General features: G+C 35.8%; 1 protein-coding gene across 15 annotated transcripts in view; it reads right to left on the reverse strand.

Annotated features, from left to right (window-relative positions):
• The window catches only part of heph (polypyrimidine tract-binding protein 1 heph), a 532621-nt gene that overhangs the window by 350517 nt on the left and 168424 nt on the right, over positions 1-13680 (reverse strand). For 2 of the 15 annotated variants that reach the window (XM_087409813.1, XM_087409816.1), the window contains exon 2: positions 3585-3789. The exons of the other annotated variants lie outside the window; for them this stretch is intronic. The gene's annotated coding sequence lies outside the window, so the exon portion shown is untranslated. The remainder of the gene's footprint in view (positions 1-3584; positions 3790-13680) is intronic. 15 annotated transcript variants of the gene reach the window in all.

Below are 13680 nucleotides of genomic sequence, written 5' to 3' on the forward strand. Positions count from 1 at the left end.
AAAGTACAAGAGACACTCGGCAGAAATACTAAACGTTCATTCATTAAAATATGAGTTCTTAATTAAATTACCCATATTGAATTTTCATATATCATATAAAATATCTTGGTCTGTGCATCATCGATCAACGTCTGACGATGAAGTAAGATTAATTAATTCAATAATCTCCGCTATAATCATTTACTGAGAGAAAAGTTTTTAGTATTTGTGACTATGATTATATGTTACCATAATCATGAGTATCACTAATATAATTTTAATAATAAATAATAGCTACATCGAAAGAACAATTTTACTGTATTCCAACGAAACATCCGTTCCTTCCGTATTATATGCAAAACAAATGCATATAATTAGCATGGAAAATGATTGAAATGATGAATTACTGTTGCTGATTATATATGTTTGTTGATAAAATTATACACATAATTATTACTACTAATATTATAGTTATTATTGCTAACAATGTAGCAGTATTATAGCAGTAATGTCATAATCATGATAATGTATAATTATGGTCCAAACTTTTCTCAGTGTACACTCATTGTCAGCCGAAAACAGAGTGACAGCAATTATTAAGTAATTAACTGTATAAGTTCTTGGAACTAATACATATAGTTAAATAAATTATTTTATAGTTGCAATAACTATAAAATAGTTTATTCAACTACATATGTATATGTATATTTTTTTAATTGTATAATTATCTTTTTCTTTAAACGCAATATAACAAATTTTCCAAAAATATTTATCAAGAAGAGAAAAGTCGTTACTTGAAATGTGATAAGTGCGGAATATTTGTAACTACAGAATATACTTTGGTGTTGTTAGGGAAGTTGACCAGTCAGCAGTGTATTTATTGTTAATGTATTTTAAGTCAGATGTCCCTTTTGCGGCAGGTCGACGAAAGCCGTTTTCTCTCCATTCTCGTTCGGGAAACATTTCTCGTCGAGCGAATTGTTGGAGCGAGCGAGCGCGCGCGCGTACGTTGTTACCTACACGCGCGGTATTTATCCACCGGAAACCGTGGCTGTAACTTTGTTTCCATGGGAATTGTTTGGCAACAGGTGGGGAAAATTTCCACGCACCGGCTGCCCGCCGTCGTCCCCGGCCCCGGACTTCCCCGCTTTAGCGTCCGCGCTGGTACGGTAACGCAATTTCGTTTTCGCCGGCCATCTTCCTGCTTTCCGACGCCGAGTATGTTAACGTCAGGCGAATTCGCGATTCCCGCGAGAACTGCGCTGCGTGGGAAATCGATAATGGTCCGCGAAACAATGCCTGATCATGCGTCGATCTGGTGCGTTATCAGGAATCGAATGACTCATTCGAGCGAGAGCTCGAAGCGAAAAAGTACAAAATAGATTTCTTTCCTCGGTGCAAATTATATTGTATGTAACACTACAGATTACGATTTATTACAATCCAACCGAATTCATTTTTAAGATTACCTTAAACCCCGAAACACTACTATGAGTGAATTTTCGCTGACAGTAGCGTTTCAAGATTGAGATAGAATCAGAAAAAAGTCAAAATATTCTCAAACAAATATTACACGTCGTTTTTTTATTCGATATCTGTTGGTTATAAAAAATTTTTACTATAATGACGAAATATATATTTCTGTACAATACATCTCTATTAATTATTAAAAAAATACAATAGATAGTTTATTTAATAAAAATTTTGTTTCACTGCATTTAAATAAAAATTTATTTCAGTGAAATAAATATTATATTCCACAAATAAATTTTTAAGTATCTTTTTTCAGTCCATGCACTTTTTGAGTTTAGTAGTTTATGTTACTAAAACTTTTACAGTTTAAAATAACACTAAAATTGTTTAACATTAAAGTTCGTTTCTTTTTACATTCAAATATTAAAATGGTTCAGTTATTCTAACACCTTGCTTATTAAAAAGTATGTATAAAAAAAGCGTAAGTAAAAAAATTCTTAATTATGATAAATGTCACTCAGAGTAATGTTAGAAAAATATATATGTAAGAAAAATATAAACACCATTCCAGGATTAATATAATTATTAAATAAAATATTATTCTCGTAAACTATTGGGTCATTTAAAAAATATCCGCGGTTTTTTCATTCAAAAATTGAACAAAAAGCCGCGGATACTTTTTAAATGACCTAATATATAAAAACATTTAAAGAAGTCTGTATTTCATGCAGAATGCGCGCGCGAATGTGTTTTGATGAGCCCCAATGAATCTTACTAGTCGGAGAATAAGTCATTTTATGAACCGGAGAGACTAAATGATTCGCATCGTAAATTACTTAGTTATTAGTCGCATAAACCCCCAACATATGTGCCCAACGCGTCGTGGGTCGAGTCAGGCGTTACAATTAATTTCCACGGCTTCGTTAGCGAGATAATGTTTGTGAGGGAACCATTGTGCTCTAAGCCACTTCGTAATTTCCGAAAATCAACCGTTCGCAAGGAGTCCCTCTCGTTAAGACCGCAACAAACGTTACGAAGTATCCTTAACGTGCCTTATCGTGCTTCTTCCCTCGTGATAAAGAGTAACGTGCCTCCGTAACTCCAATACCTTTAACAAGCTGAGAAAAAACGGGCTACTATTCTTTTTTAATTTAACATTTTAAGTAGATTGGCGCTTCCCCGGGGGCGAGCGCAAAAAAAATGGATCGCACGCGTCGAACGCGCTCTAATATTTATTTTAATCTCGCAACGAGGGAGCGCTCCGCATTCGCGGAAAGTACCGGAGCGGAGAAGCGGGACGGAGTTATTTCGGTCGGAGATTTTTAGACAGGACCTCGGCATCGCATATCGCGCGAGTCAAGGGCGCCTCACTTGTCCGCCGGCGCTCCTCGTACTCGGGCAATAAGGAAACGAGCGGATGGGACGGGAAACTCATGAAGAAACCAACGTGGAGGGGCTCCAAGCACCGCAGATTGAAGAAACGCAATTCCGTTTTTGTAAATGCATAATGCCACTGCGGGGCCGTTTCCCTCTTCGCACAACCCCCCGAAGAATGGCCGTCTACGGTTGACGAGGTAACCGGCCGACGTCCCCGAGGGTGCAATCGGTTATTTAGAATTTCGCGACCGGCTCTCGACACGGCCCCATCGATTTCCCAATCGCCCGCGCTCGTTCCGACCCGTTCCCGTCGGACGGCGGACTTTTTACTTACTTTGGCGAACATTGAGCAAACGCGTCGTCGCAATTTCCGTGAAAAACGAACTGGCTGTTGGCGGCCGTCGGCCAACAGTTTTACCCGCCCGCCTAATAAGCCTAATCGGGGGGCCTATAAACCTTGTTACAAAGTTTCCCGAGAACGTTTGTTGTTTATATACCGCGCGCTGCGAAAACTCGCTTGTACCTGATGGAAATAACGCAGAACAAAAGTGTACAGTCCGATTAGAACGTTTGTAAATTTAAAGCCTACCTAAATTTATCACGAGGAATATATATCTCGTTGTTTATCAATGCTCCCCTCCCCCCCCCCCCCGTTTAACTTAAGAACTTTGATTGACAATAAGGCAACAATAATTGACCTCGTTTAGTTGTTATCATTAACGGTCAAGTTTTAGACTTAATGTATACGTTCTCACTTTGTAATCTCACTTTCGATGAAAGCAGAGGAAGTTCAATGCTGACGGAGAGAACCTCGATACTAAACTCATCTGGCGGAAATCCTCTCGGCAGCAAATCTCCTTCGAGTCCAGCGAGGGAGATCTTTACGAAACTTTTGACCTTAACTCACCAACTCGGCGCGCTGAAGTCTCTTGTCTCTCAAGAAACGAAAAGCAAACTCACCTGAAATAAACAAAGCAAAAAAAAGTTAAGATCGATCAGAGTCACAGCGAAGAGTATAATGTCAAAAATAAAAGCAACGTACAGTAAATATTATGTTATCATTCGTAAATATTTGTCACGCATTTGTATTGAACGAAATAAAATATTCATATTATTCGGTTGATTGTCGATAAGCGACTAATATCTTGCTTGTAACTGCGATAATATAATATTAAACGACTTGATCAGAGTTAAACGTAGAATGGTTCTACGCGCGTGTTCGTGTAATGATAAAAAAATACAAAGTTATTAATCGTGTTGTATCGAGAAATTCTGCTAACGAAAAGTTGTAGTAATTCCGTTAGGAAATTTCTCCCGAGTTCCACGGCGATTGCTCTGCTTACAAGATTTACACGCTCCGGGGGCGACGAAAAATTCCTCGAGTTTGCAGCGAGAAATTGGCGCCAAGTTTGCCTGAGTCCGAAAGAGGCATTGGATGTAACCGGATCTACGCTAAACGTGAAACTTTCGTAACTGTCGCATAAAGCGAACGTAACACCATGGCTACGTGGCGCCACGACATGGCAAACTTACATCCTAATATTTAAATTCGCAGCGCAGTAGATTCACGAGTTAAACTTGCGAATTAAACAATTAAATCTTGACTTTTTGAAGACTATATTTTAAATCTTATAACTTTCTTGAATAAAATTTATTAAACAAACCAATGAAAAGAGGCTCGAACGAATCACTCAATAATATATATATATATATATTATATATATTCGGATGCACATAAATATCTTTGTTCTTGTGTGAATATAACGAGATAATAAACGTTTCAACTCTTCTTTTTGGGTCCTTATCAATATGAAATCTTATTCTAAATTACCTAAGTAAGCCTATTCAAAAATGTAATTAAAGTCGGTGCAATTATCCATTTAAAATGAAGCACGACAAACTCGCATGTTCTTTCTTATTCAAATATCAATTTTGTTATATAAAGAATAGCCAAATGAATACAAAATTTTTACAATAATATTATAAAAACTTTACACTAATAAAAACGATGTCATGTACATTGTGATTATCATATATATTAAAATTTTTAACAATGGCATTATAAAAACTTACATAAAATAAAAACGTCGTATACATTGTGTCAATAGTCAAAGCCACCTCGCTCACTAAATGGTCAGATTTTCTATTTAATCATTCATAAGAAAAACGGAAAATTAACAAAGAGAATAAATAAAATCACTTGTCTGAGTTTAAATTTTATTAAACTTACATGTAATCATTTTCACTCGACTCGACGTAAAGTTCATGTGGTGTCAACGGTCAGAGTTGAAATAAGAGTGAAAATAATAAAGACAAGTAGTTATTGAAATAAAAATAATCATTTCCGATATTAATATTTTATTAAGTATCCTTTCTTTATCTAATAATTTATTGTATACTATTAAATTTATGATGTCAAATTGTATACTATTAAAAAAAAATTTGCTTCCATTACATGTAACAGAAGTAAATTTGAAGCAGGTATATATTAAAAATATTTAATGTTGACAATAAAGTTACAAATAATTTAAATTTAATGTTCACGTGCATTAAATTTCATGCAAAGTCACATAATATTTAATAGATACACTAAAGATACACTAAATTTCATAAAATTTTAAGAAAAGTACACTAAATTTCATGTACATATACACAAATATTTTTAATTACAGATACATTAAATTTCATGACATTTTTAACAGTGTGCCCATTTGAAGTTATTTTTTATCATTTCTAGTCTTTATCATTTCTAGGTCGCCATTACTTCTACTTAATGTATTGTTAATTTAGTTAAAATAATAGAGATTAAACAATTTAATTCAAAAAGTGTAATAAATTTTGCTCTAATTTAGTTTATTATTAATAAATACATATATTAATATAAATGTTTAAAATTCATCATAGAAATGGATTGATTTACATTTTGACTCAAAGGATTGGCTTACCATTGCTCCTTTGATATTCAATAATGTATTCCTTGTTCCAAAATGTGACACTGTTTTCAGCGTTACTACACTGTTAGATATCAAAGGAGCAATGGTAACCCAATCCATCGAGTTAAATATAACATTTTGTTATTTTTAACTTCTAAATGCGCCAAGATGTAAAATAATTCATTCGTGAGTTGTTTCAAAGTCTATAATATGTGTATTTAACAAATAATAAACTAAAATAATAAACTAAATTTCAATTAAATTTAATACATTTTCTTAAATTGTTTACTCCATTGTTTTAAGTAAATTAACAACATACTGAGTAGTAGCAGTAGTAAACTATTGAAATGATCAAAAATAGTTGAAATTGAGTATAATTTGATATGACAAGAATTTAATAATGCGTAGTGGATTTTTGTCCTGAAAATTCCACAAAATAAAAACATAAAATCTTTCAATTGCCCGTGTCCTATTTATCAATATCTCAATATATTTTATATCTATAACGTTACGTGAAAATAGAATCATCAACATTTGAAGACGCGCATTCCGACACGCTTGTTATTGATTCTCAAATGCAACATGCGGATCGATGAAATTCGATAAGAATGAGAGTGATCTAAAACGACTGTTGATAAAAAAAAAACGCAAACGATTGCATAGAGCGATTCCTTGGCAGTATCGGCACGCGATGACAGGCCAATAATTCACTGACAATCCGCGCAGTCATCGTGGCTAAGGGCTTTATCGCGCGGCCTGCGCGCAACGAACCGTTACAAGATTTGTCACGGTCGTGTAACAGGTGCCCGGAGGCTGCGTCCGTGCGCTGCGACGTTCTCGGCGCACGTTTTATCGCGACGCGACGCGACGCGACGCGCCACGCACGCCGCTCGTTTCCACGCCGGCTGTCGCGTACGTGTCGCATCGTATCGCACGTGGACGCTTGCGTTTCGTTGCAGCGCGCATCGCGAACGGGAACACGGCGGAGCGAAATGCGACAGCGACGAATGACAGCGGTTTCGCACCGTCACTGAACAAATTAACCCGTGAACGTTCGCGTCACGAAACGGCCGTTTCTCGAAATTAAAATGACCGGCGCATACCTGGGATACATGTGCCCTTACACGCACGTATTCGCGTGTATAAACTTTTAACGTGCAGTTAATTATAAAATGGCACTTACTACGGAGTTTTTATTTATTCCATCTCAATTTCTATTTTATTTTTAATATTCGTATTTATTTTTATCGGCCTCGGCACACACCACTTTTTTTTATCGACATCAACGATAAAAAAAAAAAATAGCACGCGATATAAAATTTTCCTCTGTAAACAGTTGAAAAGCGCATGCAAACTGACCATTCCAAATGCGCGCTTCCATTTATTTTCAGCGTTTGACTCAATCATTCGACATCCCTCAAAATTGCATAGAATCCTCCCACGCTTTTGTCCGTATACTGAAGTGTTTGATATTTGTAACTTTAATATAATTGCTTGGTAAAAATAATTGTTGTTCCACAAGTTCCATTATTATTGTATCACTACCACAGTTATTACTATGTATATATGTATAGTTCTATATGAAAATATATATATGTATATACAGGGTCCGGCAAAATGATCTCCCACATTTTAATCTTTAATCATTTAAAAATGTGGGAGATCATTTTGCCGGACCCTGTACAATGAAAATGGGCAACAAGAATGACTGTAAATAATATATTTTTTGTATGTAAAATTCTAAATACAATTACTATTATTATTAACATTATGGTAGTGAAAAAATGGAGTACCTAATACCCATAATTATTTCATTTCAATTATAGTCACAAGTACCAAACACTTTTTTTTTTCAATATGTATTATTCTATGCAAATCTTCGCTAGAATAATACTATAATAAGTCAGGGACAAAAATCTCTATACTATCGTCAAGATAGTTTTCAAATTTTTGCAACATCCATCACGTAACTTCAAGTAAAATGTACAGAGATAAAAGAAGAAATACACGAAGAGAGAGAGAGAGAGAGACTACTTTTACATGCGCTCACATTGTGCGCAAGTAAAAGCAGTGAACATCCAACACTTCCGCAGTTCTTCGTCCTTGCACAATTCCGGCGTTTCAAAACACGAAACACGACGACGAAGACGACAACAGTGGCTAGGACGGATTCAAAATGTTTCACCTCCATAGGAAGACTGAGGCTGCGCGAGGCGAAAACGTTCCAGGAGTAACTTTGCCGATCCAACTTGTCGTGGCCAAAGCTCCAACTTTCACAGTCGAAGTTTCCACAAGCTAGTAGCTAGAGAGACAGACGAGGACAAGGCTTCACCAGAGTTTGTCTTGGGCCTCGACGATATGCCTAAATTTCGCACGTTTTGCTCGCAAACTACGTTAAATGTCGTCCTCGATTAAATGAATTATCTTGCGAATGGAAAAAAAGAAACTTGGGACAGAAAGAGAAATTTTTAATAATTTTTTTTTAACGGAGCGATTCGCAAAACGTGTCCATAAAAATGACTCTTCCGTTTGTCCATTTAACCCTCTAACGGCAAATGTTGCGTACATTCACTTAAAAAATAAATTCGAGATAAATTCAAGATTTGTGCAAATTATTATAGTATAGTTACACTTAAGAACTGAAGATAAAAAGAGCATAGACGTTATAGACTACGCATAAAATATAAAGTTGAAAAGAGGTGCCGATCCACGGAAAAAAATGTATTAACATTAGGCAACGACTATAGTCTAAAAATAATATTAATTTAATGACAATATTAATAAAACAAATAACATTTTATTAAAACGAGAGGATAGCGTATTATTTCATTAATATTGTCATTGAATTAACAAAATTATTTTCAATTAAATTTTTATCAACTAATGCTATCAATACAACATTACTTTTTTCAGTGTAGAGTTAAAAGGGGATACTGATATGATCACATTTTTTTATTAAAACAAAAGCATGGTGTATTATTTCATTAATATTGTCATTAAATTAACAAGATTATTTTCAATTTCAAATTTCAATTAAACTGTTATCAATTAATGCTGTTAATATAACATGACTTTTTTCAGTATAGAGTTAAAAAGGGATACCGATGTGATAACATTTTTTTAGCACAGAATGCACTAAAATTAGAGAATTAGAGTGCAGCCTATTCTTTCAATTTTCAGTTTATAAATTCAATACTGAAATATAATGTTTCTAATCACCAGAAAGATTAAACATCGATGCATACACACACTTACGAGAGATCATTTTTAGCAAAGTCAGTAAAAAAATTATTTTTTTAATTAACAGCTAGGGCAATGCTGTTATTCCTAGAAGGTTAAAAAAAGGGAAAATGGATGTACGCGTCGCTAATTTCTCGCGCCTTGAGAAATCTCTTTATTTGTCGTTAGTCAGATAGGAGCGATAAACGTCGCGAAACACAGAAATCAAGCGGGGCAAATTTTACATTGCAGTTACCATCGCGAGATGTAAGTCTGTATTAACGTAATTCGCGGTGGCACAGAGTCGCGCGGCTTTTTAATTAAAAGTACCGCGCCGCCATTATCTCACGAATTTATAATCGTGCCTATCCACCCCCGCTGTCCCTTCCGCGCCGTCCCTTCCGCAGAAGTCGGCCTTTATTCTCACGGTATGAGACCTTAATGAGCAATAATTCAAATTTCTATGCTTTTCCTTGCGGTGCAATAAAGGAAGCAGCAGCAGCGGTGAATATAAGCAAGAAACAGGAATGTCTCCATCGCAAAGTAACATATTTCCTTCTTAACAAGATTTCTTCTGGTTATGATAATCAATTGGGCACAGTTTTACGTTATTACATCGCGTTGCAGGGATGTTCCTGCTATTTGAGTAACAAATTTCTGAACGATAATTTCAGTACATCAATTATTTATGACTATTATTATTATTATAAATTAGTAACGACAAAACGGGTATATATATTTTAATATTTATATTTATCGTGCATCTTTACAGCACTAATTCCCAATAGCTAGTTAATGATTTTATTTATTTCAAAAATTAAGATCATTTTTTCGATCATCATTACTGTTATTATTGTTGTTATTGTCATCTTCTTTTATATTTTCGTATTTCGAAAAAAAATACAACAAATATTCCAATACCAGATGATATTTTATATTTATCTACAAAATTCTCTTTAAGATAAAATAATATGATAATAGCTTACTACGATGTAACGATGATTAAAAAACAAGGATTAAAACTCTACAAATATAATCGACGCGAAACAGCGGCTTTAATACCGTTGACGTATCGTGACGAGCAAACCCCCAAGATCGTTACTGCGAAGCAGAAACGTGCGTTATCAAGTAACATAATCCCCGAGCGAGATAACAGAATGGTGGTCGCAGTTTCTCTGAATAACTGCTGACATAAGGATCGGAAGCGGGAAGATCTGACACGGGAAGATTCGTGTCCACAAGAAGGAAGAAACGAAGAAGCGAAGGTAAGACAAATTTCCCAAAGAGGGAAAAAAGATCTGACACCCTCGCAGAATTTGCATGCTAACGAGACAACACGGTCAGGCCTTTCTTCGGTCGACATCCGCTCCAATGAAGTTTCAATTTATTCATGACGCGACCACTTTCCCTTTCCTCGGGATACATTATTAACACAGCACGAAATACAAAAGACGGTCTAAAATAAAGAATAACAAGCAAATTCGAAGGTTAATGCCTAATTTCTTCACCTTTGTAGATAATTTTATGCGAGAGATATCTCCCACATTTTACAATGGAGATATCTCTTGGATAAGGTTATCTGCAACTTATCTGCAAGTGAAGAAATTGGGCATAAGCTTGGAGTCGAAGTGCCAGTTTTTGAAATTGTTAGATTTGTCTCTTTATATATTTAAATTATTATAACATTGTCAAATCAAGTCTGATTAGTGTTAAATTTTAATTTGTATCGATGCAACTGCAAAAGATATTCTCTAAACATAGACAAAGTTGACAAGTTCAACAAAAAATAGAACAATCCGTTTAACGTAAGAAATCAGAAGTAGAGACCTTTTTCTTGATTCTTTATTAATTTATAAATCGTGTTTTTTTTAGAAATCAATTTAATCTACATTATAATGCAGATATTTATATTCTATATATAAGCAATTTATTTTTATTTATAACAAATTATAAACTGACGCACGATTTTATTTTAAACATAAAATAATTATTTTCAATCATTAGAAATTAAAAGAAATGCATAAAAGAAATGTCTGTTCGTGTTGCTTACTCTTTGCTCTCAGAATTTTCATTTTTTCTGTCTCCAATGTCCAAATATATATGTATTTATCTCGCCTTACAAATTTTTGGGGGAATTTCTCAAGCAATACCTATAAACAAATATTATATTTAAAAAATATTTCTTCAGTACATTGAGAAAAATTGCTGCAACATTCGCAATGTTAGTGCAATGTCGCCGCAATATTGTTGAAATGGTCTGTGCTTTATAATAATTTCAACCAGAATTCCAAATTAATACAATCAGACTCTTTTTCCAGTGTAATATTTCATTTGTTTAAACATCCAAGTCAATTTGACCTCCACACGAACACTTGAGTTAACGAGAGAAACAAGAATGAAATGACTGATGGGAATTAAGAGGAAAACGCTGACACACTTATCCATCTCATCACCCGATAAAGTTTCCATCGCACAAGAAAGAATTAACGAAAGTAAGATCCGCCCAAGTCGTTAAGACGCATGCACATTCCGGCGCTTCCCAAGAATGTCAGCACTCGGACGTTCGCACGTCTAGAACTTTCGACGGTAATTAGTGGAGTCTTCAATTAACGGAAACGCATCCGTACGAAACATCAAGATTTCTTTTTCTCATCGAGATTGAGCCGGTCGAAAGCCGTTCAGCCGCGCGAATCGCGTGCAAGTAAACGAAGAGATGAGTGTAAAAGATGAACGAGAGAAAGAAATGTTATAGAAGACTTCCTTCGCAAGGAAAGAAGAACATTATCCTGCACTGAGAAAAATATCTGATTGGAATAATTAAAATTCGGATCCAAAACGAACCAGAAGAATTATGTAAATCAGAATTTCGGTTATCTCTACCAATTAATTTAATTAGGCATTTTTCTCAATATGAGTTCGTTGCACTGAGACATAAATATGGACGCGATTTAGTCGAGCGATATCAAGCCAAACCGCGCCGCGATTCTCGAGTGCGAATCGATTTAATTGGCCGTTCCGCTTCGACGCGTGACGTGTCTATCAATCAGCTGACCTTTTCTTCAACAGCTGACTCTCTTGGCCACTGGAAGATAAGGTAGAAACCCTAGTTTCATCCGCCGACGGTAAGGAAGCGCACCAGGGAAACCGAACAGTGCATCGTACCGACCAGAAATAAGCCTCTCGTAGATTATTTCTGTCCAAAAATTATTCTCTTGCAAGACTCCAGTCTCTTCTGAACATCGATAAAGAGCTCCCTCGCTTCCCGGACAATCGGAAATGTTCCTGAAAAATCCGATAGATCCGAAGGACAACTACAACGTTTAGAAGAATCCTTGGGATTTTTCGCGACGACTTCTTCTAAAGCGTCCTTCATTATTTAATCCTCAAATAAAAAAAAAAAAAAAAGAAGAAAAAATTACATCTCGGAAATACTGACATCGAGAACAAAGATACGCGACGCTTCGCGACGGGATGTGCCCGTTCATTTTCAACGAGCATCGCGTTTCACTGCGAACTTTTGTCGACGCTTGTACGCGCGGCCGCGATTTGAATTACAATCGGTGCATCCCGCCGTGCCGTGGCCGTCCATCCGTCCGTCCGTCCGTCCATCCGACACCTCTCGTTAACCACCCGCCATTCCCGTGTAATTTTATGCTAAATTTCCCACCGTTCGCCGTTGTTCCGTTTTTCTTTCTCTTTTTTTTTTTCTTTCGTGTAATGCGAGTTATTTTCCTCTCCTTTTTCCTCATCCTTTCTCGCCTCCTCACGCGTTGCCGAGCCAGTGGAGCAACCACACTTCCGCTGGTCTACCGCGCTTCTTCCTCCTTTCCCCACTTCCCGTTCCTCACCTCTCCTCTTTCACTTCTCTCCATCCCTATCCTCGTTTCTTCCTGCCGTTCTGTTTTTAATCCTCCTTCTCCTTCACGCGCCTCTGCGCCAGATTGCTCGGGATGATATTCAACGGACGTTCTTCGGAACAATGGTAAGGAGAGGAACCAGGTGGAACGAGAGCCTCTTGACACAGCACTGGTTGACCTTGGCCTTGGCGATTTCGCACCACGTCCTATGACGGCGATCGTGCGTTTCTGGCATTTTACGTGCACACATGGCTTATACATATACAAAATAAATTCCCAAAGTATAAACGCGCGCGGTTATTCTCTTTATTTTGATCGATGATTGAAACTGTAAGATCAGGAATATACTGAGGGAAAATTTCTAATTGAAAATGAACGAACATTCTGATCTGATTATTTCGACTAGATTTATAATGTATTTATAACTACAAAATTCTGATATTTTATAAACAATTATTACAAAACAATTATAATTCTTATATTTAATAAACAATTTAGGCTCAAATGAATAAATCAATTACGTAAAAAAAAGGAGCCAATACAGGAAGTACGTGTGCAAATGATTAGAAAATTCTGATTTGTCTATTTTCTGTTAGCATTCTAATTCATGCAACCAAACTCTCTTTTTTCACGATTTGTAAAACGCATTACAATTGTATTAGAGGAGAGGTGCTGATGATTTTGCAGAAGAACATGTAAAGTTATCATCCCCACTTTAATTTTCGAGAGTTATGATTAGAGTTTCTTAGCTTCCTTTTAAAGAATATAGGAATTGTATAATAATTTTTTAAAAAGTTCCTTGGCAGAAGACTTTTAATCTTTTGGTTTATACAGATTCTGTT

This window comes from Acromyrmex echinatior, chromosome 1 (assembly GCF_024713525.1).
Source record: "Acromyrmex echinatior isolate Ae372 chromosome 1, ASM2471352v2, whole genome shotgun sequence".
NCBI lineage: Eukaryota > Metazoa > Arthropoda > Insecta > Hymenoptera > Formicidae > Acromyrmex > Acromyrmex echinatior.